This window comes from Glycine max, chromosome 19 (genome assembly GCF_000004515.6).
Source record: "Glycine max cultivar Williams 82 chromosome 19, Glycine_max_v4.0, whole genome shotgun sequence".
In the NCBI taxonomy this organism is placed as follows: domain Eukaryota; kingdom Viridiplantae; phylum Streptophyta; class Magnoliopsida; order Fabales; family Fabaceae; genus Glycine; species Glycine max.
In genome coordinates this window covers 12,684,849-12,710,265 of record NC_038255.2, presented here as the reverse complement: position 1 = coordinate 12,710,265, position 25,417 = coordinate 12,684,849, and positions in this window count along the sequence as shown.

Sequence of the window (25,417 nt, the reverse complement as noted above, 5' to 3'; positions counted from 1 at the left end):
AAAGACTATAATGTCTTCCATCATTTACATTTACAAGACTACAATGTATTCAGTCATTTACATTTCCAAAGGCTATAATGTCTTCAGTCTTTTACATTTACAAGACTACAATGTCTTCAGTCATTTACGCTTTCAAAGACTATAATGTCTTCAGTCTTTTACATTTACAAGACTACAATGTCTTCAGTCGTTTACGCTTTCAAAGACAACAATCTCTTCAGTCATTTACACTTTACAAGACTTCAATGTCTTCTGTATTTTACATTTTAAATACTACCATGTCTTCAGTCATTTACGCTTTACAAGACATCAATGTCATAGGTCATTTACATTTCAAAGACTTCAATGTCTTCTATCTTTTACATTTCAAAGACTACAATGTATTTTGTCTTTCACAATTCAAAGACTTCAATGTCTTCTGTCATTTACAATTCAAAGACATCAATGTCTTTTGTCTTTTACGTTTCAAAGACTTCAATGTCTTCTATCTTTAACATTTTCAAAGACTACAATGTCTTTTGTCTTTCACATTTCAAAGACTTCAATGTCTTCTATCTTTTACATTTCAAAGACTTCAATGTCTTTTGTCTTTTACATTTCAAAGACTACAATGTCTTCTGTCTTTAACATTTTCAAAGACTACAATGTCTTTAGTCATTTATGCTTTCAATGACTATAATGTCTTCAGTCTTTTACATTTATAAGAATACAATGTCTTCAGTCGTTTACGCTTTCAAAGACAACAATGTCTTCAGTCATTTACACTTTACAAAACTTCAATGTCTTCTGCCTTTTACATTTCACAGACATCAATGAATATTGTCTTTTACATTTCAAAGACTTTAATGTGTTTTGTCTTTTAAATTTCAAATACTTCAATATCTTTTGTCTTTTACATTTGACTGACTATAGTATCTTCTGTCTTTCACATTTCAAAGATTTCAATGTCTTATGTCTTTAACATTTTCAAAGACTTCAATGTCTTTAGTCATTTACGCTTTCAAAGACTATAATGTCTTCCATCATTTACATTTACAAGACTACAATGTATTCAGTCATTTACATTTCCAAAGGCTATAATGTCTTCAGTCTTTTACATTTACAAGACTACAATGTCTTCAGTCATTTACGCTTTCAAAGACTATAATGTCTTCAGTCTTTTACATTTACAAGACTACAATGTCTTCAGTCGTTTACGCTTTCAAAGACAACAATCTCTTCAGTCATTTACACTTTACAAGACTTCAATGTCTTCTGTATTTTACATTTTAAATACTACCATGTCTTCAGTCATTTACGCTTTACAAGACATCAATGTCATAGGTCATTTACATTTCAAAGACTTCAATGTCTTCTATCTTTTACATTTCATAGACTACAATGTATTTTGTCTTTCACATTTCAAAGACTTCAATGTCTTCTGTCATTTACAATTCAAAGACATCAATGTCTTTTGTCTTTTACGTTTCAAAGACTTCAATGTCTTCTATCTTTAACATTTTCAAAGACTACAATGTCTTTAGTCTTTCACATTTCAAAGACTTCAATGTCTTCTATCTTTTACATTTCAAAGACTTCAATGTCTTTTGTCTTTTACATTTCAAACACTACAATGTCTTCTGTCTTTAACATTTTCAAAGACTACAATGACTTTAGTCATTTATGCTTTCAATGACTATAATGTCTTCAGTCTTTTACATTTATAAGAATACAATGTCTTCAGTCGTTTACGCTTTCAAAGACAACAATGTCTTCAGTCATTTACACTTTACAAGACTTCAATGTCTTCTATCTTTTACATTTCAAAGACTTCAATGTCTTTTGTCTTTTACGTTTCAAAGACTTCAATGTCTTCTGTCTTTAACATTTTCAAAGACTACAATGTCTTTAGTCATTTATGCTTTCAATGACTATAATGTCTTCAGTCTTTTACATTTATAAGAATACAATGTCTTCAGTCGTTTACGCTATTAATGACAACAATGTCTTCTGTATTTTACATTTCAAAGACTTCAATGTCTTCAGTCATTTACACTCTCGAAGACTACAATGTCTTCAGTGTAGTACATTTAAAGGACTACAATGTCTTCGGTAATTTACACTTTCAAAGACTACAATGTCTTCAATCTTTTATGTTTATGAGACTACATTGTCTTCAGTCATTTACGCTTTCAAAGACTACAATGTCTTCACTCATTTACGCTATACAAGACTTCTATGTCTTCTGTCATTTACTTTCCAAAGACTTCAATGTCTTCCATCTTTTACATTTCAAAGACTACAATGTCTTCTATCTTTCACATTTCAAAGTATTCAATGTCTTCTGTCATTTACATTTTCAAAGACTACAATGTCTTTAGTCATTAATGCTTTCAAAGACTGTAATGTCTTTAGTCTTTTACATTTACAAGAGTACAATGTCTTCAGTCATTTACGCTTTCAAAGACTACAATGTCTTCCGTCATTTACATTAACAAGACTACAATATCTTCAACCAGTTATGCTTCCAAACACTTCAACGTCTTTAGTCATTTACATTTCAAAGACTTCATTGTCATCTGTCTTTTACATTTCAAAGACTTCAATGTCTTCAGTCATTTACAATCTCGAAGATTACAATGTCTTCAGTGTAGTACATTTAAAGGACTACAATGTCTTCGGTAATTTACACTTTCAAAGACTACAATGTCTTCAATCTTTTATGTTTATGAGACTACATTGTCTTCAGTCATTTACGCTTTCAAAGACTACAATGTCTTCACTCATTTACGCTTTACAAGACTTTTATGTCTTCTGTCATTTACATTCCAAAGACTTCAATGTCTTCTGTCTTTTACATTTCAAAGACTACAATGTCTTCTGTCTTTCACATTTCAAAGACTTCAATGTCTTCTATCTTTTACATTTCAAAGACTTCAATGTCTTTTGTCTTTTACATTTCAAAGACTTCAATGTCTTCTGTCTTTAACATTTTCAAAGACTACAATGTCTATAGTCATTTATGCTTTCAATGACTATAATGTCTTCAGTCTTTTACATTTACAAGAATATAATGTCTTCAGTCGTTTACGCTTTCAAAGACAACAATGTTTTCTGTCATTGACACTTTACAAGACTTCAATGTCTTCCGTATTTTACATTTCAAAGACTTCAATGTCTTTTGTCTTTTACATTTCAAAGACTTCAATGTCTTCTATCTTTAACATTTTCAAAGACTACAATGTCTTTAGTCATTTATGCTTTCAAAGACTATAATGTCTTCAGTCTTTTACATTTACAAGAATTCAATGTCTTCAGTCATTTACCCTTTCAAAGACTACAATGTCTTCAACCATTTACATTAACAAGACTACAATGTCTTCAGTCATTTACGCTTTCAAAGACTACAATGTCTTCCGTCATTTACATTAACAAGACTACAATGTCTTCAACCAGTTATGCTACCAAACATTTCAATGTCTTCAGTCATTTACATTTCAAAGACTTCATTGTCATCTGTCTTTTACATTTCAAAGAATTCAATGTCTTCAGTCATTTACACTCTCGAAGACTACAATGTCTTCAATGTAGTACATTTAAAGGACTACAATTTCTTCGGTAATTTACACTTTCAAAGACTACAATGTCTTCAATCTTTTATGTTTATGAGACTACATTGTCTTCAGTCATTTACGCTTTCAAAGACTACAATGTCTTCACTCATTTACGCTTTACAAGACTTCTATGTCTTCTGTCATTCATATTTCAAAGACTTCAATGTCTTCTGTCTTTTACATTTCAAAGACTACAATGTCTTCTATCTTTCACATTTCAAAGTATTCAATGTCTTTTGTCATTTGCATTTCAAACAGTTAAATATCTTCTGTCTTTTACATTTCAAACACTTCAATGTCTTCTGCCTTTAACATTTTCAGAGACTACAATGTCTTCTATGTTTCACATTTCAAAGACTTCAATGTCTTATGTCTTTTACATTTCAAAGACTTCAATGTCTTTTGTCTTTTACATTTCAAAGACTTCAATGTCTTCTGTCTTTAACATTTTCAAAGACTACAATATCTTTAGTCATTTATGCTTGCAAAGACTATATTGTCTTCAGTTTTTTACATTTACAAGAATACAATGTCTTCAGTTATTTACGCTTTCAAAGACTACAATGTCTTCAGTCATTTACATTAACAAGACTACAATGTCTTCAACCAGTTATGCTTCCAAAGACTTCAATGTCTTCAGTCATTTACATTTCAAAGACTTCATTGTCTTCTGTCTTTTACATTTCAGAGACTTCAATGTCTTCAGTCATTTACACTCTCGAAGACTACAATGTCTTCAGTATAGTACATTTAAAGGACTACAATGTCTTCGGTAATTTACACTTTGAAAGACTACAATGTCTTCAATCTTTTACGTTTATGAGACTACATTGTCTTCAGTCATTTACGCTTTCAAAGACTACAATGTCTTCACTCATTTACGCTTTACAAGACTTCTATGTCTTCTGTCATTTACATTCCAAAGACTTCAATGTCTTCTGTCTTTTACATTTCAAAGACTACAATGTCTTCACTCATTTACGCTTTACAAGACTTCTATGTCTTCTGTCATTTACATTCCAAAGACTTCAATGTCTTCTGTCTTTTACATTTCAAAGACTACAATGTCTTCTATCTTTCACATTTCAAAGTATTCAATGTCTTCTGTCATTTACATTTAAAACACTTCAATGTCTTCTGTCTTTTACATTTCAAACACTTCAATGTCTTCTGCCTTTTACATTTCGAAGACTACAATGTCTTCTATCTTTCACATTTCAAAGTATTCAATGTCTTCTGTCATTTACATTTCAAACACTTCAATGTGTTCTGTCTTTTACATTTCAAACACTTCAATGTCTTCTACCTTTAACATTTTCAGAGACTACAATGTCTTCTATCTTTCACATTTCAAAGACTTCAATGTCTAATGTCTTTTACATTTCACAGACTTCAATGAATATTGTCTTTTACATTTCAAAGACTTCAATGTATTCTGTCTTTTAAATTTCAAATACTTCAATATCTTTTTTCTTATACATTTGACTGACTATACTATCTTCTGTCTTTCACATTTCAAAGACTTCAATGTCTTCTCTCTTTAACATTTTCAAAGACTTCAATATCTTTAGTGATTTACGCTTTCAAAGACTACAATGTCTTCCATCATTTACATTTACAAGACTATAATGTATTCAGTCATTTACACTTTCAAAGGCTATAATGTCTTCAGTCTTTTACATTTACAAGACTACAATGTCTTCAGTCAATTACGCTTTCAAAGACTATAATGTCTTCAGTCTTTTACATTTACAAGACTACAATGTCTTCAGTCGTTTACGCTTTCAAAGACAACAATGTCTTCAGTCATTTACACTTTACAAGACTTCAATGTCTTCTATATTTTACATTTCAAATACAACAATGACTTCAGTCATTTACGCTTTACAAGACTTCAATGTCTTAGGTCATTTACATTTCAAAGATTTCAATGTCTTCTATCTTTTACATTTCAAAGACTACAATGTATTTTGTCCTTCACATTTCAAAGACTTTAATGTCTTCTGTCATTTACAATTCAAAGACATGAATGTCTTCTGTCTTTTACGTTTCAAACACTTCAATGTCTTCTGTCTTTAACATTTTCAAAGACTACAATGTCTTTTGTCTTTCACATTTCAAAGACTTTAATGTCTTCTGTCATTTACAATTCAAAGACATCAATGTCTTTTGTGTTTTACGTTTCAAACACTTCAATGTCTTCTGTCTTTAACATTTTCAAAGACTACAATGTCTTTTGTCTTTCACATTTTAAAGAATTCAATGTCTTCTATCTTTTACATTTCATAGACTTCAATGTCTTTTGTCTTTTACATTTCAAAGACTTCAATGTCTTCTGTCTTTAACATTTTCGAAGACTACAATGTCTTTAGTCATTTATGCTTTCAAAGACTATAATGTCTTCAGTCTTTTACAATTACAAGAATACAATGTCTTCAGTCATTTAAGTTTTCAAAGACTACAATGTCTTCAGTCATTTATATTTCAAAGACTTCATTGTTTTCTATCTTTTACATTTCAGAGACTTCAATGTCTTCAGTCATTTACGCTCTCGAAGACTACAATGTCTTCAGTTTAGTACATTTAAAGGACTACAATGTCTTCGGTAATTTACACTTTCAAAGACTACAATGTCTTCAATCTTTTATGTTTATGAGTCTACATTGTCTTCAGTCATTTACGCTTTCAAAGACTACAATGTCTTCAGTCATTTATATTAACAAGACTACAATGTCTTCAACCAGTTATGCTTCCAAACACTTGAATGTCTTCAGTCATTTACATTTCAAACACTTCATTGTCATCTGTCTTTTACATTTCAAAGACTTCAATGTCTTCAGTCATTTACACTCTCGAAGACTAGAATGTCTTCAGTGTAGTACATTTAAAGGACTACAATATCTTTGGTAATTTACACTTTCAAAGACTACAATGTCTTCAATCTTTTACGTTTATGAGACTACATTGTCTTCAGTCATTTATGCATTCAAAGACTACAATGTCTTCACTCATTTACGCTTTACAAGACTTCAATGTCTTCTGTCATTTATATTCCAAAGATTTCAGTGTCTTCGGTCTTTTACATTTCAAAGACTACAATGTCTTCTGTCTTTCACAATTCAAAGTATTCAATGTCTTTTGTCATTTACATTTCAAACACTTCAATGTCTTCTGTCTTTTACATTTCAAACACTTCAATGTCTTCTGCCTTTAACATTTTCAGAGACTACAATGTCTTCTATCTTTCACATTTCAAAGACTTCAATGTCTTATGTCTTTTACATTTCACAGACTTCAATGTCTACTGTCTTTTACATTTCAAAGACTTCAATGTCTTCTGTCTTTTAAATTTCAAATACTTCAATATCTTTTGTCTTATACATTTGACTGACTATAGTATTTTCTGTCTTTCACATTTCAAAGACTTCAATGTCTTCGGTCTTTAACATTTTCAAAGACTTCAATGTCTTTAGTCATTTACGCTTTCAAAGACTACAATGTCTTCAATCATTTACATTTACAAGACTACAACGTATTCAGTCATTTACACTTTCAAAGGCTATAATATCTTCAGTCTTTTACATTTACAAGACTACAATGTCTTCAGTCATCTACGCTTTAAAAGACTATAATGTCTTCAGTCTTTTACATTTACAAGACTACGATGTCTTCAGTTGTTTACGCTTTCAAAGACAACAATGTCTTCAGTCATTTACACTTTACAAGACTTCAATGTCTTCTAAATTTTACATTTCAAATACTACAATGTCTTAAGTCATTTACGCTTCACAAGACTTCAATGTCTTAGGTCATTTACATTTCAAAGACTTCAATGTCTTCTATCTTTTACATTTCAAAGACTACAATGTATTTTGTCTTTAACATTTGAAAGACTTCAATGTCTTCTGTCATTTCATTTAAAAGACTTCAATGTCTTCTGTCTTTTACATTTCAAAGACTTCAACGTCTTCTGTCTTTCACAGTTTCCAACACTACAATGTCTTCTGTCTTTCACATTTCAAAGACTTCAATGTCTTCTATCTTGTATATTTCAAATACTTCAATGTCTTTTGTCTTTTACATTCCAAAGACTTCAATGTCTTCTGTCTTTAACATTTTCAATGTCTACAATGTCTTTAGTCAGTTATGCTTTCAAAGACTATAATGTCTTCAGTCATTTACATTTACAAGAGTACAATATCGTCAGTCATTTACATTTACAAGACTACAATGTCTTCAACCATTTATGCTTTCAAAGACTACAATGTCTTCAGTCATTTACGCTTTACAAGACTTCAATGTCTAAGGTCATTTACATTTCAAAGACTTCAATGTCTTCTGTCTTTTACATTTCAAAGACTACAATGTATTTTGTCTTTCACATTTCAAAGACTTCAATTTCTTCTATCATTTCATTTAAAAGGCTCCAATGTCTTCTGTCTTTCACATTTCATAGACTTCAATGTCTTTAATCTTTTACATTTCAATGAGTTCAATGTCTTTTGTTTTATACATTTCAGAGACTTCAATGTCTTTTGTCTTTAACATTTTCAAAGACTACAATGTCTTTAGTCATTTGTGCTTTCAAGGACTATAATGTCTTCAGTCTTTTACATTTACAAGAGTACAATGTCTTCAGTCATTTACGCTTTCAATGACTACAATGTCTTCAGTCATTTACATTTACAAGACTTCAATGTCTTCAACCATTTATGCTTTCAAAGACTACAAAGTCTTCAGTCATTTACATTTACAACCCTACAATATCTTCAGTCATTTACATTTCAAAGACTTCATTGTCTTCTATCTTTTACATTTCGAAGACTTCAAGGTCTTCAGTAATTTACACATTCGAAGACTACAATGTCTTTAGTCTTGTACATTTAAAGGACTACAATGTCTTTGGTAATTTACACTTTCAAAGACTACAATGTATTCAATCTTTTACCTTTACGAGACTACATTGTCTTCAGTCATTTACGCTTTCAAAGACTACAATGTCTTCACTCATTTATGCTTTACAAGACTTCAATGTCTTATGTCATTTACATTTCAAAGACTTCAATGTCTTCTATCTTTCACATTTCAAAGACTTCAATGTCTTCTGTCATTTACATTTCAAACATTTCAATGTCTTCTGTCTTTTACATTTCAAACACGTCAATGTCTTATGTCTTTTACATTTTCAAAGACTACAATGTCTTCTATCTTTCACAATTCATACACTTCAATGTCTTCTGTCTTTTACGTTTCATAGACTTCAATGTCCGTTGTCTTATACATTTCAAAGACTTCAATGTCTTCAGTCAGTTACACTTTACAAGACTTCAATGTGTTCTGTATTTTACATTTCAAAGACGACAATGTCTTCTGTCATTTACGCTTTACAAGACTTCAATGTCTTAGGTCTTTTACATTTCAAAGACTTCAATGTCGTCTATCTTTTTCATTTCGAAGACTACAATGTATTTTTTCTTTCACATTCCAAAGACTTCAATGTCTTCTGTCATTTATATTTCAAAGATTCAATGTCTTCTGTCTTTTACATTTCAAAGACTGCAATATCTTCTGTCTTTAACATTTTTAAAGACTACAATGTCTTCTGTCATTTATATTTCAAACACTTTAATGTCTTCTATCTTTTACATTTCAAAGACTTCAATGTCTTCTGTCTTTAAATTTTCAAAGACTTCATGTCTTCTGTCTTTAAATTTTCAAGACTACACGTCTTCTGTCTTTAAAATTTTCAAAGACTACAACGTCTTCTATCTTTTACATTTCAAAGACTTCAATGTCTTCTGTCTTTAAAATTTTCAAAGACTTCAATGTCTTCTGTCTTTAAAATTTTCAAAGACTACAACGTCTTCTGTCTTTCACATTTCAAAGACTTCAATGTCTTCTATCTTTTACTTTTCACAGACTTCAATGTCTACTGTCTTTTACATTTCAAAGACTTTAGTGTCTTCTGTCCTTTAAATTTCAAAGACTTCAATGTCTTTTGTCTTATACATTTAACTAACTATAGTATCTTCTGACTTTCACATTTCAAAGACTTCAATGTCTTCAGTCATTTACACTTTCAAAGACTATAATGTCTTCAGTCTTTTACATTTACAAGACTACAATGTCTTCAGTCATTTACGCTTTGAAAGACTACAATGTCTTTAGTCATTTATGCTTTACAAAACTTCAATGTCTTCTGTCTTTTACATTTCAAAGACTTCATTGTCTTTTGTCTTTTACATTTCAAAGACTTCAATGTTTTCTGTCTTTTACATTTGACAGACTATAGTGTCTTCTGTGTTTCACATTTTAAAGTCTTCAATGTCTTTTTTCTTTTACATTTCAAGACTTTAATAATTTTGTCTGGGGACTATCATTCACTGATGTTTTGATTCTCGATAGCCGAGTTACGGTGTTCAACACTAGTTATCGCACAAAGCAAAGGATTACTCAGTGTTGTGATTAAGAATAGAAAAGGATACCAAGGAAAGGGGCAAAAGGGTCTTTTTCTTGATTTTTCTTGACCCCAGCTTGCCTAGGCTACCATCTGGCTCGCCTGGGCCATGGAATTACCTCCTGGTTAAGCAACCAGCTCGCCTGGGCAAGCTCATTACTTCAGGGCTAAGGTTCAGCTCGCTTGGGCGAGCTTAAACCGCCCCAAGGTGACTATTTTCCTATAAATAGGCATGATGGGGGTGTTTTAAGGGGTTGGAAGGTTCAACGCATGAAGGGAATTAAGAGAATTGAGAGAAAAGAAGAAGAATGAGAAAAAGAAGAAGAAGAAGGAAGAGGAAACGAAGCTGAGACGCTATCGAATCACGACCACGATCAATCTCTACGTCGTTTCTTGTTCTATGTTCTTCGTGCGGTAGTTGTCGCAACCTACCCTACGACGGGAGTGCAGACAAAAAGCCAAAGGAGCGTCTTTCGAAAAGGAAAATGCATGGGAGTCGCCACCAACATTTATTCAAGGAAAATGTTAAAAAAACCAAAAGGGGTCTGCGAATATTGAAAAGAATGGTTCAGGAGTTGTCTGTGCATAGGGAAGGTATTAGCACCTCAATAATATTTATTTTCCTTTTTTATATTTTTTTTTGGGTCGACAAGGGTGTTGCCCTTGGTCCTACGTATCCTCAGGTGCGATGAGAAATTCAAACCTACGTAGTTCTTTAAGTCTGAATGTTTGTGTTTTAAATTGGTTTTTTATGTTTTTGAAAGATTCATTTTAATTGCGAGCAAAAAGTTGTTTAAGGCGTTGGACCTTGAAACAATATTTTAAATTTTGATAAAAAGAAATTAGTTATGAGTTGGTTTTATCTTGGTTTTGTTTATTAACTTTCAATCTCTTTAAAGACAACTTTACAACACTAGTGATTGGTTAAGATTGAACTTTACAAAGGAAAACGAGATCACTAATGATGGATGTGAACATAACAAGGGGGACCCCTAAGAGTACATAGATCACATTAAAATCTTAAAAAACAAAACTAACCAATGGTCGCACAAAGAACACCGAACAAGGAACAATGTAGGGAATGATCACGATCGTGATTCGGTAGCACCTCGGCTTCATTTCCTTTTCTTTCTTCTTCTTCTTTCTCTCTTCTCTCAATTCCCTCACCTTATGAACCTTCCAACCTCTCCTTAACCTCCCGAGCACACCTATTTATAGGAAAATGGGCACTTGGGACCATGGCAGCTCGCCCAGGCGAGCTAAAACTTAGTGCTGAAGTAATGAGCTTACCCAGGTGAGTTGGTTTCTTCACCATGAAGTTATTTGGTGGCCCATGCGAGCCAAAGGCTAGCCTGGGCGAGCTAGGGTCCAGGAAAACCAAGGAAAAGACCCTTCCCCCCCCCCCCTTTTTGGTATTTTTCTCATTCTTGATCAAAACACCGAATGATCCTCTATTTCGCACTATAACTGGCGTTCAACACCGTAAGTCGACTAGCAAGGATCAAAAGATCAACGAATGATAATCCCTGAACGAAATTAGGGTATGACAGCAGTCAGTTTGTTTTATTTTTAAGGATTGAATGTAATCTATGAACCCTTAGGGGTCCCCTCTATTAGTATGTGCATATTCATCTTCTCCATCTATCATCGGTAATCTCGTTTTTATTTAGAAAGTTTAATCCTAACCAATCACTAGTGCCGCAAAATTGTCTTTAAAAAGATTGAAACTTAATAAACAAAACCAAAATAAAGAAACCAACTCATAACCAAACTTCTTTTTATCAAATATCACATGATATCATTTCAAGGTACAACGCCTTAACGACTCTTTATTTGCAAATAAAATAAGTCTTTCAAAAAAAAAACATGAAACCAATTTAACACACAAACATTTAGACTTAAAGAACTACATAGGTTTACAATGTTTTATCTACTAGGGACTTGTTAGAGTTAAGCCATTCGATCAGTGTGCAATGTTTTATCGTGACTTCATTACTAATGTTTTTGTTTAAATGTGGAAGATTCATCCATGATTTTGTAGGTTTTGATGGTTGTTTGTTGGATCCAGAAACCAAATTAAAAGGAAGGGAAAAATGGTCATTTTCGAAGATTTTAGACATACATTCGTCCAGACTAGCAACCAGCTCGTCAGGGCTAATCAAGTTTCTTTAGGCATAAGTAACCAACTCATCTGGGCGAGCGAGTGCCTTTAGCACTAAGCAAGAAACTCGCTTGGGCGAGTTTAGCTTGCCTGGGTGAATTGGTCTGCACCTCTAGGCTCTTTTTCTATAAAAAGCCATGCAAAGGATGGAGAAAGCGGGAGAGAACGAAGGAGAAACTAGAGGATGAATGCGGAAGGTAGAAGAATTGAGAAAATGGAGCCCGGGTGCTATAGAGTTATGACCGTGAATTACATCCTTCGTCATTTGTCTTGTTGATCTTGTGCTCAATGCAATGATTGACTAGTTTCTTCAAAGGATTGAATGTAATCTTCGTACCCTTATGTATCTCTTTTGATATTTTATATATGTATGAATCTTTTGTACTCATTATTAGTGATTTCATTTTGTTTGTAATGCTTGATTCTATTTGATCACTAGTTTCATGAAATTGGATTTAAAGTTTGATTTGAAAGTACTCTTAGAATTTGAACTGAATGAATTTACTCTTTATGTTACGTTGCTAGGAATAGAGCATGGCATTTTGATTGCAAATAGCACGAGATTATGATTATAATGTTACGGTATTTACTTCATATGCAAGGGATCAATATTCATTAAATATTCTTAGGATTCTTGAGTGTGAGGGATCAATTTGGGGTAATTTAATGTGTGCATCAATAATGTTAGAAAATGATTCATATATGTTAATCTTATTAGGATACTAAGAGTATGAATGATAAAATTCAATCCTACGTTTTTCTTGAATTAATTAAATTCATTATTATTATTTAAGTAATTTTTACGCATTTTCGATGCACTAAATTTAGTTATTTTCATTATTCTGTTACTTTTGTAATTTTTCGTTAGTTAGAAAAACCCATGATATCTTGATTAAATTTGTACATTGAACTATTAGTTTACTTTTATCTAGAGGAATTTAGTAACTCAAGTTCCCGTGAAGACGATCTCTTTTTAAAAATCTGTAACCTGCGATGACATTGGTATGCTTGCCAATAGTCTAACAAGTTTCTGGCGCCATTGCCGAGGACTTGAGTCGCCCACTCAGTTCTTTAAGATTTAAATTTTCAGTTAGATAGGCTATTTTCCTTACTTTTGTAATTATTTCTTTTATTTTGATTTTGTATAAATTCTCTCATTATATTTTCACTAACCTTGGTGCTTATAGGTTGTTCTAGTGTGTTCTTTTTTCCTTTATGCAAGGTAAATTTCTTGCAAATAAATCACCATTTGATTCAAAAATTACCAAGATTGAAAGGAAGAACATGAAGAAAAGGAAACAAGCAACCATTAATCCAGTGGGTGAATCTTCATTTATTGATTCTCCTTCACCAGAAAAGCCACTTGTAATTGATAGTATGGCAGGAAGAGGAGGAGGAGAAAATAGACCACCAAGGAGGACTTTTGGTGACTATGCTTATCAACAAGGACCAAAGCATTACAACAACATAGTCATTCCTCTTTTCGGCAACAAGTTTGTGGAGTTGAAGCCAACACAACTTAGTCTGATTGGCTCACACCCTTTTGCTGGAATGGATCATGAGGGTCCATACACACATTTGCCTACCTTCATGGAATTGTACAATACCATGGGAGCTTTTGACGAAGATGCTAAAGTTGTGTACCTTAGAGCTTTCCCATTCTCCATGATAGGTAAGGCAAAGACATGGCTCCAATCACATCCAAACAAAAGCCTAAACACTTGGGAAGAGGTGGAGGAATTTTTTTTTGCAAGGTTCTTTCCTTTGTCCAGATTAATCTGTGCAAAATCGGCCATTGTTACTTTTTCCCAAGGTTCGGATGAACCTCTCTGTGAAACATAGGAGAGATTCAAGTCTTTGTTGCGAAAATGCCCAAACCATAGTTTTGATGATGCTGCACAACTGCATATTTTCTATAGTGGTTTGAAACCTCAAACAAAGATGATTCTTGATGCCTTAGCTAAAGGTACCATGATGTCTAAGAGCCCAAAGGAAGAAATTGTAATCATTGACTCCATAGCAATCAGTGATTATCAAAGTCAACATGATAGAGCTCCGATTCAAAGAAAATGTATAATGGAGCTGGATACTCAAAATGCAATTATGGCCCAAAATAAACTCTTGACTTAGCAAATAGAGGCCTTAACCAAGCAGATAGGCCAACTTCCTCAACAATTTCAACAAGGTGGATCACATAAAACACACCAAGTTCATCAAGTTCAACAAGTTTTGAGATGTGACTTATGTGGTGGTGACCATCAAAATGGCCAGTGTTCTGCACCTGGTGATTATCAACAAGAAGAGGCCCATTATCTGTAGAATCAAGCGAGACCTCAACAAAACTTCCAAGGAAACTACTAAGGCTACAAAGGTGGCTCAGGTTCAAATTAGCCTTATGGATGGAGACCACAAAATAATAATGCATATTATGGTCCCTCTAACACTTCTTTTGTTGGTCCTTTTAAAAACTCATACGGGTTCTTCAAATAGGGGTCGACAATAGCCATAAGCTTAGCCAGATAGAATGTCAAAGATGAAAGATACTCTAACACAATTTATGCAGGTGTCCATCTCAAACCAGAAGAACACTGATGCTTCCATTAAAAATCTGGAAGTTCAGGTTGGACAACTGGCAAAACAACTGTTTGAGCATGGAAGTATATCTTTTTTAGCAAACACACAGGTTAACCCAAAGGAACAAAATAATACAAAGTGATTAGAACAAGGAGGGGGACTGTTGTTGGTTTGAAGGATGACGGTGAGAAAAAGAAAAATGAAGGAGTTGTAGAAAAAAAGGATGAAAAGACATGAGTTGAAAAAGAAAAAGAGCAATATGATGAAGTAGTAACTAATGAAGAAGTGGAGGAGAAAGTAGTAAGTGAAGAGGAGATGCAGAAATTAAAGAAACAAGCAACTGATAAAGGAAAAGTTGTATTAGACCATCAACCAGTTCAACATCTTCCTTATCTGCATGCTCTACCAAAGAAAGATAAGGAAAGGCAATACAAACACTTTTTAGACATTTTGAAATGGTTGCAGATTAACATTCCTTTTTCTGAGGCATTGAAGCAAATGCCAACATATGATAAATTCATAAATGATTTGCTTACAAAGAATAGGAGAATAATGGATGATGAAACAGTGGAGTTGGAGGCAAGTTATAGTGCAATCATTCAAAAATCCATTCTAGAGATCCCAATTGTTTCACAATTCCTGTGACTATTGGGAGACTATCAATGGGAAAATCACTTCATGAAATTAGATCTAATGCCCTTGTCCATGATCAAGCGGATATAAGAAGTTGAAATCAGACCAACAAGGATGGCTTTGTAGTTAGCTGACAGAACTATCAAGCATCCTATGGCATTGTTGAAGATCTATTGGTAAAGGTTGACAAATTTCTCTTTCTAGTCAACTTTGTGGTGATGGATATGGATGAAGACAATGAAGTTCCATTGATTGGTTGGATCAAGTGGCCTCGGAATAATTAAGAAGGGGGTGTTGAATTAATTATTAATGTACCTTGACTAATTAAAAACTTATCCTTCTTAATATTACTATATTCAATTAGGCTTTACTACTAAGTTATGTAACTTAAACAAAAGTAAAGCGTAAAAATAAAGTACACAGCAGAAATTAAAAAGTGTAGGGAAGAAGAAGACAAACACAAGAATTTTATACTAGGTCGGCAACAACCCATTGTCATACCCTAATTTCGTCTGGGGACCATCCGTCGTTGGGATGTGACCCTCGTTTGACCACTTCGAGATACTTGGCACCCATCGTTTGGCAATTCGTGAAATTCCGTGACGTGCCGAAAGTCAAAAGAAAGCATTGTTGCACAACCCATGAATTTTCGTGACATGCCGGAAGTCAAAAGGAAGTGTAAATGCACAATTCGTAAAGTTCCGTAACATTCCGGAAGGAGGAAAAGGGATGATTACGTAATCTGTAAGGTTCCGTAACATTACAGAAGGAAAACAAGTATCATTACGTAATTCGTAAGTTTCCGTAACGTTACAGAAAAAAATCAGCAAAAAAGGGGAAAGAGGGTGTATTTAGTAAAAATGGGGGTGCAAATAGAAACCAGACCCACTTGGGCCTTCCAGGATGTTCCTCCAGAAGGCGGTTGCTTCTGGAGGAAGCAACCTAGCTCGCCTTGGCGAGCTGGGAGGCAAGCATCTCCTTCCTTTTCCTATAAATAGGGGAAGGAGGGAAGAACAAAAATGTTCAACCCTCCTGGTATGTGAGATTCACTTAAAATTAGTGAGAAAAATTGTTTCCGTGAAGAAAATCCAAGTCGAAGCGCTTCCATAACGTTTCCGTGGGTGATTTCGCGAAGATTTTCAACCGTTCTTCGTTGTTCTTCAGTCTTCAACCGGTAAGTTCCCGAACTCGAACATTTCAATTCATTCTATGTACCCTTAGTGGTCCTCATTTGTTTCGCGTGCTTTTATTTTCATTTCATTTACTTTCCGTACCCCCTTTTGACGTGCTTTAGTCATTTTATTTAAGTCATTTTCTCGCCTAATAAAAAATAAAATAAATTTCCACCGATCATTCGTAGTGTAACATCATTTAATTTATGTTAAAATAAATTCCGACCGTTCGGTCATGCCGTAACCACGTTTATAACCAAAAAGAGGCAAAATAATAATATAATAATCAAAAAATATCTTTTAGTAAAATAAATCAAAAAAATCAATCGAACGTTTTTTCTTTGGATTTTCCTTTCTTAATCGAATTGACTAATAACCAAAGTGAAACTAAGGCTAAAATCAATTCATAAACCAAACTTTTTGTCATCATCTAAAAAAGCCATTTTTTAAAGGTCCAACACCTTGAAATGGTCTTTTCCACGTTTATTATTTAAAACATAGATTTCTAAAAAAGCCTAAAATCAACACGTAACTTTATTACCTCTTTCAAAATAAAGAGATCATTAATGGTCCAATGCCTTAATGTTTTCTCTCTTTTCAAAAGAATTGAAAGATTGTTTAATGGTCCAACGCCTTAAATGACCTTTCATTCAATAAAAACACATTTTGCAAAAAAAAGGATAAAGACAACTTAACCAAACACTTTGTTCTCAAAGAACTACGTAGGTCTGATTTCCTTATCACAATTAAAAAATACGTAGGAGCAAGGGAAACACCCTCGTTGACCGCAAAAAGATAAAAAAATATAAAAAGTACAAAAAGAAATAAAGACGTAAAAGGGAACATAAAAATTGAAGTCATGTTTGCACATTTAATCAAAGGCTACAGTCCCTTGTGACGAACGTGTGGGGTGCTAATACCTTCCCCGTGCGTAAATACAACTCCCGAACCTTTCACTTAAAATTTGTAGGCCACGTCTTTTCCGGTTTTTCCGATGTTTTCCTCAAATAAACATTGGTGGCGACTCCGCGCGTATTCCTTTCTTGGAAGACGCACCCGTGAGTCACGTGTCGCCCTCTTGCCAAAGGGTAGGTTGCGACAGTTGGCGACTTCGCTGGGGACCTGTTTTTAGAGAGTTATGCCATTTAATCTTGTGCAATGTTTTATCATGACTTCCTCCTTTGTTGGTGTCATACCCTAATTTCGTCCGGGGACCTTTGCTTGATGACATGCGACTTTTCTTTGGTCCTTGTGAGGTGCTTGGCACCCATCATTAGGCAATTTGTGAAATTCCAGGACATGCCGGAAAACCAAAAAAATATTGATGCACAATCCGTAAGTTTCCGTGACACACCGGAAATTAAATGGAAGCATCGTTGCATAATTAAGTGAGGTTCCGTAACATTCCGTAAATCAAAAAGGGGATGATTATGTAATCCGCAAGGTTCCGTAACATTACGGAAAGAAAACAAGTATCGTTACGAAATTCGTAAGTTTCCGTAACTTTACGAAAAAAGAATCACCAAAAAAAAGCAGAGGGGGGTGTACTTAGTAAAAATGGGGGTGCAAATAGCACCCAGGCCCACTTGGGCCCTCCAGAAGATTCCTCCAGAAGGCTGTTGCTTCTGGAGGAAGCAACCTGGCTCGCCTGGGCGAGCTGGGCGGCAAGCACCTCCCCTATTTTGCTATAAATAGGGGAGGAAGTGAAGAAGAAAAGTGTTCAGCCCCTTAGGCACTTCTCTCTCTTTCGAATTTGCTTGGAAAAATTGTTTCCGTGAAGAAAATCTAAGCCGAGGCGCTTCCAAAACGTTTCTGTAACGTTTTCCGTGAGGAATTTCGCAAAGGTTTCGACCGTTCTTCGACGTTCTTCATTCGTTCTTCGATCTTCAACAGGTAAGTACCTCGAACCAAGCTTTTCGATTCATTCCATGTACCCATGGTGGTCCACATTGTGTTTCGTGTATTTTTATTCTCATTTCATTTACTTTTTATACCCCCTTTTGACGTGCTTAAGCCATTTTACTTAAGTCATTTCTCGCTTAACTTAAAAATAAAATAAATTTCCACCGATCGTTTGAATTGTATTATCCGTTAACTTCGGTTAAAATAAATTCCGACTGTTCGGTCGTGCCGTAACCACGTTGGAAATCAAAAAGAGGTAAAATAATAATATAATAACAAAAATATACCTTTTAGTAAAATAAAGCGGAAAATCAATCGGACGTTTTCTCTTTGGGATTTCTCATTCTTAATCGAATCGACTAATAACTAAAGTGAAACTAAGGCTAAAATCAACTCGCCTAGTCAAGCTCGTCCATAAAAATAGGTTTTTGAAGTTTGTCATTTCAATTTCTTACTAAGTAAAATGGATCATTTTTAAGGTCCAACGCCTTAAAATGATCACATCTTAAGTAAAAAAAGAATCACTTGATAAGAAAGAACTACGTAGGTCTGATTTTCTCATCCCAAATTGAGGAATACGTAGGAGCAAAGGGAAACACCCTTGTCGACCACAAAAAGAGAAAAAATATAAAAAGGGTATAAAGGATATAAGGACATAAAAGGGAACGTAAAAATCAAAGTCATGTTTGCACATTCGATTAAAGGCTTCCGTCCCTTGTGACGGACGTGTGGGGTGCTAATACCTTCCTCGCGCGTAAATACAACTCCCGAGCCTTTCACTTAAAAGTTCGTAGATCGCATCTTTTCCGGTTTTTCCGACGTTTTCCTCAAATAAAAGTTGGTGGCGACTCCGCGCGTATTCCTTTCGTGGAACACGCATCCCGCGAGTCACGCGTCGCCCTCCCGCCGAAGGGTAGGTTGCGACAGTTGGCGACTCCACTGGGGACTGTTTTTAGAGAGTTAGGCCATTTAATCTTGTGCAATGTTTTACCATGACTTATCCCTTTGTTGGTTTCCCTTCATTATGTTTCTTGTGTATATAAACTCTTTGTTGCTTTTAGTGCGTTTTAAAATGTATGCATGAGGTAAATATTTATTCATTTGATGCACACAAACACCAACACTCTTTGCACACACTGTGAGCTGAAAAAGGGCCATATACCCGGGTTCATGGGAACATAAGGAGTGGAGGTGAATCTGTGATCATGCTAGGTCTCCGACTTGCTTGATTACAGTGAACCCTCATCTAGAGCTTTTCTCTTTGAAAACTTATTGTTGCTAGTAGTCCCTACTGCTGCAATATGTTCTTCAAAGGGGATGATACCTCTAGAGACCATCAAGAGAGATATGACCACCTTGGGGGTTATCACTAAAAGCCTAGTTAGCTCTCTCCCTTATAGGTCCCTTAAATAGGGGCACGGAGCAAACACGCTGCGTGCCATCTTTCACACCGCCATGCATAAGTATCATATACCCTTTTGCTTATATTCAGTGAGTATTGTCATACTATGTACATTCCCGTGTTGCGCCTTTCGCATATGCATCGCACATGGGTTCTGTCTTGATTCCCTCTGTAAACAAACCAACGAAGGGTCCGTGTCACCGTTTTTAAATACATACGTTGGGGCACTTTGCTACCCCTAGACGTTGTATCTAAGAAGAAGACAGTTTCTCGGGCTCCCGTATTCGTAAATTGCATCTGTGTCATATGCATTTCTTCATGCATTCATCCATTCCACCCATGATAGATGTCGGAGTTTTGATTCGCACTAGATTTTATTTCACTTTAGTAAAACATGGGATCAAGTCAAAATCCTTCACTTAAAAAGAGGTTCCATCTAGTCAAGGTCAAGAGCTTAGAGGTCACCAGTTTACGAAAGTTGGGGCAATTAATGGGTCAACTTCAACGGCAAGCCTTCCGCAAAGCCTATGGTAAGATTTGGGACCTAGCTAGGGTAGAAGTCTCCATGGAACCGATTGCATCCCTTTCCCAGTATTATGACCAGCCCCTAAGGTGCTTCACATTCGAGGACTTCCAGCTAGTGCCGACTGTGAAAGAGTTTGAAGAAATCCTGGGATGCCCACTGGGAGGAAGGAAGCCATATCTTTTCTCTAGGTTCTATCCCTCCACGATAAGAGTTGCCAAGGTAGTGAAAATCTCAGCACAAGAGTTGGACCGTGTAAAGCAAAACAGGAATGGGGTAGTCGGAGTACCAAGGAAGTGTTTGGAGGAAAGGGCAAAGGCCTTGGCAAATCAAGGCGAATGGGCTTTCTTTTATTGACATCTTGGCGCTTTTGATCTTTGGAGTTGTCCTCTTTCCGAATATGGAAGGGTTAGTGGACCTAGCAGCGATTGACGCTTTCCTCGCCTTTCATCATGGCAAGGAAAGCCCGGTCGTCGCCATTTTGGCCATGTATGACACGTTCGACCGGGGATGTGAAAAGAGCAGCGCAAGAATTGTTTGTTGTGCACTGGCTCTCTATGTGTGGCTGGTTTCACACCCTTTTTCTCCAAGAAGGTAGGCCCGTCTATCCGCTACAAGGTCACCGCTCTTGCATCCAAAAAAGAAAGGCGAATTGGGACCAACTCTTGGCTAGCATGGAGGGGCATCTGTTAATTGGTTCCCTCGCTAGAAGGAAGGAAGAATCAGGATTCTATCTTCATGCGAAGGATGTCCAAATGTTCCCTTGATGGGAACAAGGGGTTGTATTAAATATAATCCCATCCTCGCCATAAGACAGCTTGGCTACCCCATGAGAGGAGTGCCATCAGACGAAAGCATCGCGCCTTTCATCGCATGGGGTTTCAGTGACCACAATGCGAGGGTACTCCAAGGAGTTCGCAAGGCATGGGATGCGGCGTGAAGAAAGGACAGAGAGCTTAGGGGAAGCAGTAATGGGATCATCGGCGGCTATCATAAGTGGCTGAGAGTCCGGACACAAGGATTGGATTGGCTCCCAAATCTAAAGACTGTGAGAGACAATGAGGTTAAAGCTTCGGAAGAAAGTGATGAGGTACAAGCCCTAAAAGCGAAGCTTGAAAGAGCTCGGGTAGTCAAAGAGATGTTCAAGTCCATAGCCATCAAAGTCTGAAGAGAGTATGATGAACTAAGGGACGTCAATATGGCCACCGATGAAGCCTTGGAATGAGAAACCAAGAAGGCCCGAAAGGAAGAACACGATCAAAACAAGTTTTGAGGGGCTTTATAGGGCAGCAATAGTGAGCTCAAGCTCCGAAGAGGTGAAAGGAATCATCACGGGTCAAAGGCATGATCTTGAAGGACGAGCTAAAGGCTTGCCTTAGGTCGAAAAGAAATTTGTCCCAACAGTTAAGCGAGACTGAAGGGAATATGTGGGCCATCATCGATGAGTGAAAAGAGAAGCTAAATCTAGCAGCGACTCACGAGCAAAGGCTAGAGGATGAGTGCGCCAAGATATCAGCAGAAAGGGAAAGCGTAATTGATTCATTGCACCAAGAGGCAACAATGTGGATGGACCAATTTGCTCTTACTTTGAACAGGAGTCATGAACTTCCCCGATTGCTAGCCAAGGCCAAAGCAATGGCGGACACCTACTCCGCCCCCGAGGAGATCCACGGACTTCTCAGCTATTGTCAGCATATGATAGACTTAATGGACCATATGATTAGAAACCGCTAGGAAGTTTGTATTGTCGCTCAGATCTTGACTAGTTATAACTTTTTGAATAAAATGAGTTTATCCCACGTTTTTACTCCAAAAGTCAGTGCGAATCAAGTCACTCCCGCATTTTATCTCTAGCATGCATTGTATGTTGGTCTCGTCCTTTGTCACGGGAAGCCGGAAGGTCCATATCACCTTCTTAATTGTACACATGGGGCACTGCGCCCCCAAATGCGCAAGTAAGAAGAGATAATTTCCCGAGCTCTCGTGTCCGTAAAATGCATTCATATCTTGCATCGCATAAACATCTCTTCAGCATCATAATGAACATATCGTTCCTGCATTTGTCCGTTATCACATTCCCATTTTGCATGAGTCATTGCATCATCATATGCGTTCAACATACTTTTTGTTTGCTCATACATGATCCTTGTATTTTCCTCTACAAAACAAAAAAAAAAGAAAAAAAAAGGGAAGTACGAAAATTCACGCTGCATTCTTAGTTGCATATATTCGGTACCATGAGCCAACCATGTTGGGATCATAAACCCATTTCACAACAACAAAACAAAATAATTGAACATGGTACCTAATGCATGGTTAACTAGGAAATGGTGTTTCTTCGGGCATCTCAATTTCATAATTACATTTTCCATGCATAGCTTAAGGTATGCCCGAGTCATTCATCCCTATGAGATGTTGTTGAAGTATTGGCGATCAGAATTGTCATTCCTTGGATTATAGGGTTGAACCAAGCTCATGCTTTTACAAAAAGGTTCATCAAGTCAAGTTGAAATATGGAAGTAACCGTCTTGCAAAATTGGGGCAAAAGATGAATCGAGTCACATCACTGCTTCGTCTACTGCCAAACATATTTAGGATTGTTGATGTCCTTGTTACTTCCAGTTTCACCTTGACAAAGATGTCATGGATCATGTTGAAAATCTAAATTGATTCAACCCCATATCCTGCGTAAAAATTCGCAATACTTCAACTGTACATCATTCGCATGCATCCATGCTTTTCATTGGTAGCATTGCTCATTGCATTCTTTCCTTGAAAAATAAAATAAAATAAAATAAAATGAACTTAATCATTGTTATCAAAAAGAAAAGGACACGCTTTACAGCGCCCTTACCGAACTCGTGCTAGAGCTAGAGTAATGGGTGAAGCAAAGGAGGTGCAAGAGAAGATGAAGGCCGACATGGAGGCCATGAAAGAGCAAATGGCCACAATGATGGAGGCCATGATGAGCATGAAGAAGATAATGGAAGCCAATGCGGTTATAGTTGCCGCTACTAGCGCTGTCGCTAAGGTGAACCCGATGCTCCCATCTGGCCTCAAGCAAATGAATCATCCAACCTCAAATATGGTAGGCAAAGATTTAGGAAGTACGGATGACCCCATGATGTGCAAATTCAAAACAAGCACGCCTTCCCGCCATATGGCTTGCCTCTCAACTATACGCCACCCAATATGGCGTACACTCCCAATAAGAAGGTCAATAACTCCACTCCTATACCCATTGAGAGCCAACAACCCCGAACTGATCATGCACATGTCTCTTAAACCATGGGGGAGACACATGAAATTCCCCATCACAATCTAGCCGACTTCGAGCCTTGGCTCGGATATGCCACTAAAGGGCAAGCAGTTGGTGGTATACCCCTGCAAAACACTTTGGAGGGCCCTCAGTGTCACCCACAACCACAACCCTCACATTGCACAACGGTTAAAAACCCTCATGCTATGGCAGAAATGGGAAAGAGGAAAGGCTCAGGGCCATTGAAGGAGGTAAAGATTATGCCTTTACTAACCTAGAAGAGTTGTTCCTAGTACCCAATATCATCACCCCTCCCAAGTTCAAGGTGCTGGACTTTGACAAGTACAAGGGGACTACTTGTCCCAAGAACCATCTAAAGATGTATTGTCAGAAGATGGGGGAATACGAAAAAGATGAGGAATTGCTGATACATTCCTTCCAAGAAAGTCTTACTGGGGTAGCTGTTACCTGGTACACTAACTTGGAATCTTCCCGAGTCCATTCTTGGAAGGACCTAATGGTTGCCTTTGTTAGGCAGTATCAGTACAATTTTGATATGGTTCCGGATAGGATACAACTACAGAACATTTGCAAAAAGGGGGACGGATCTTTCAAAGAACACGCCCAAAAGGTGGAGGGATCTGGCGGCCCAGGTGGAACCCCCAATGATGGAAAGGGAGATGATGATCGTGATAATAGACACATTACCTGTATTCTACTATGAAAAGATGGTGGGTTACACACCTTCAAGTTTTACAGATTTGGTCTTCGCCAGCAAAAAGATCGAAGTGGGTCTGAAAAGAGGCAAATTTAATCATCCTGCTTGGACGAATGAGAAAACTGGGGCAAATGAAGAGGGTGAGAAAGAGGGAGAAACCCATGCTGTGACTGCCATTCCTATACGGCCAAGTTTCCCACCAACCCAACAATGTCATTACTCAACCCTTCTCCTTACCCACCGCCCAATTATCCACAACGGCCATTCTTAAATCAACCACAAAGTCTGTCTACCGCACTTCCAATGACGAACACCACCTTTAGCCCAAACCAAAAACACCAACCAAGAAATGAATTTTGCAGCGAGAAAGCCTGTAGAATTCACCCCAATTCCAGTGTCTTATGCTCACTTGCTCCCATATCCACTCGATAATTCAATGGTAGCCATAACCCCAACCAAGGTTCCTCAATCTCCATTTTTCTAAGGATACGACTCAAACGCAACGTGTGCTTATCATGGAGGAGCCCCGGGGCATTCCATTGAGCATTGTATGACCCCGAAGCATAAAGTGTGAAGTCTAATTGATACGGGCTGGCTGAAATTTGAGGAGAATCGCATGTTGAATCCTAACATTGACAAGCAACACCATACATGGGGCAATTCTGGAAGCTGTTGTTATGACTCATCAGGATTTTCAAGTTTATGCCATCATTGTAAACCACAGTTACAATGTTAAGTGAAATGGATAAAGTTGATATCTTTGTCCCTCATCCTCTCACAAACGCATGTTTGCTTATTCAACTTTCACTGGAATGTGGGTGCAAGCCATTGGTCTGTTTGCTCAAGTGACCTGCGCTCTTGAGTGTTGACTTCTAAGACTGTTCAATCAGAGGTTACTCGTCTTGCACGTTGGCAGGGCTGCCGTAGAACAACAAAAAAAAAGAAGTTCAAAACAAATAATTTCAGAAATAAAAAAAAAATAAAAAAAAATAAAAATAAAAAAGGTTCAAAAGAAAAAGAAAA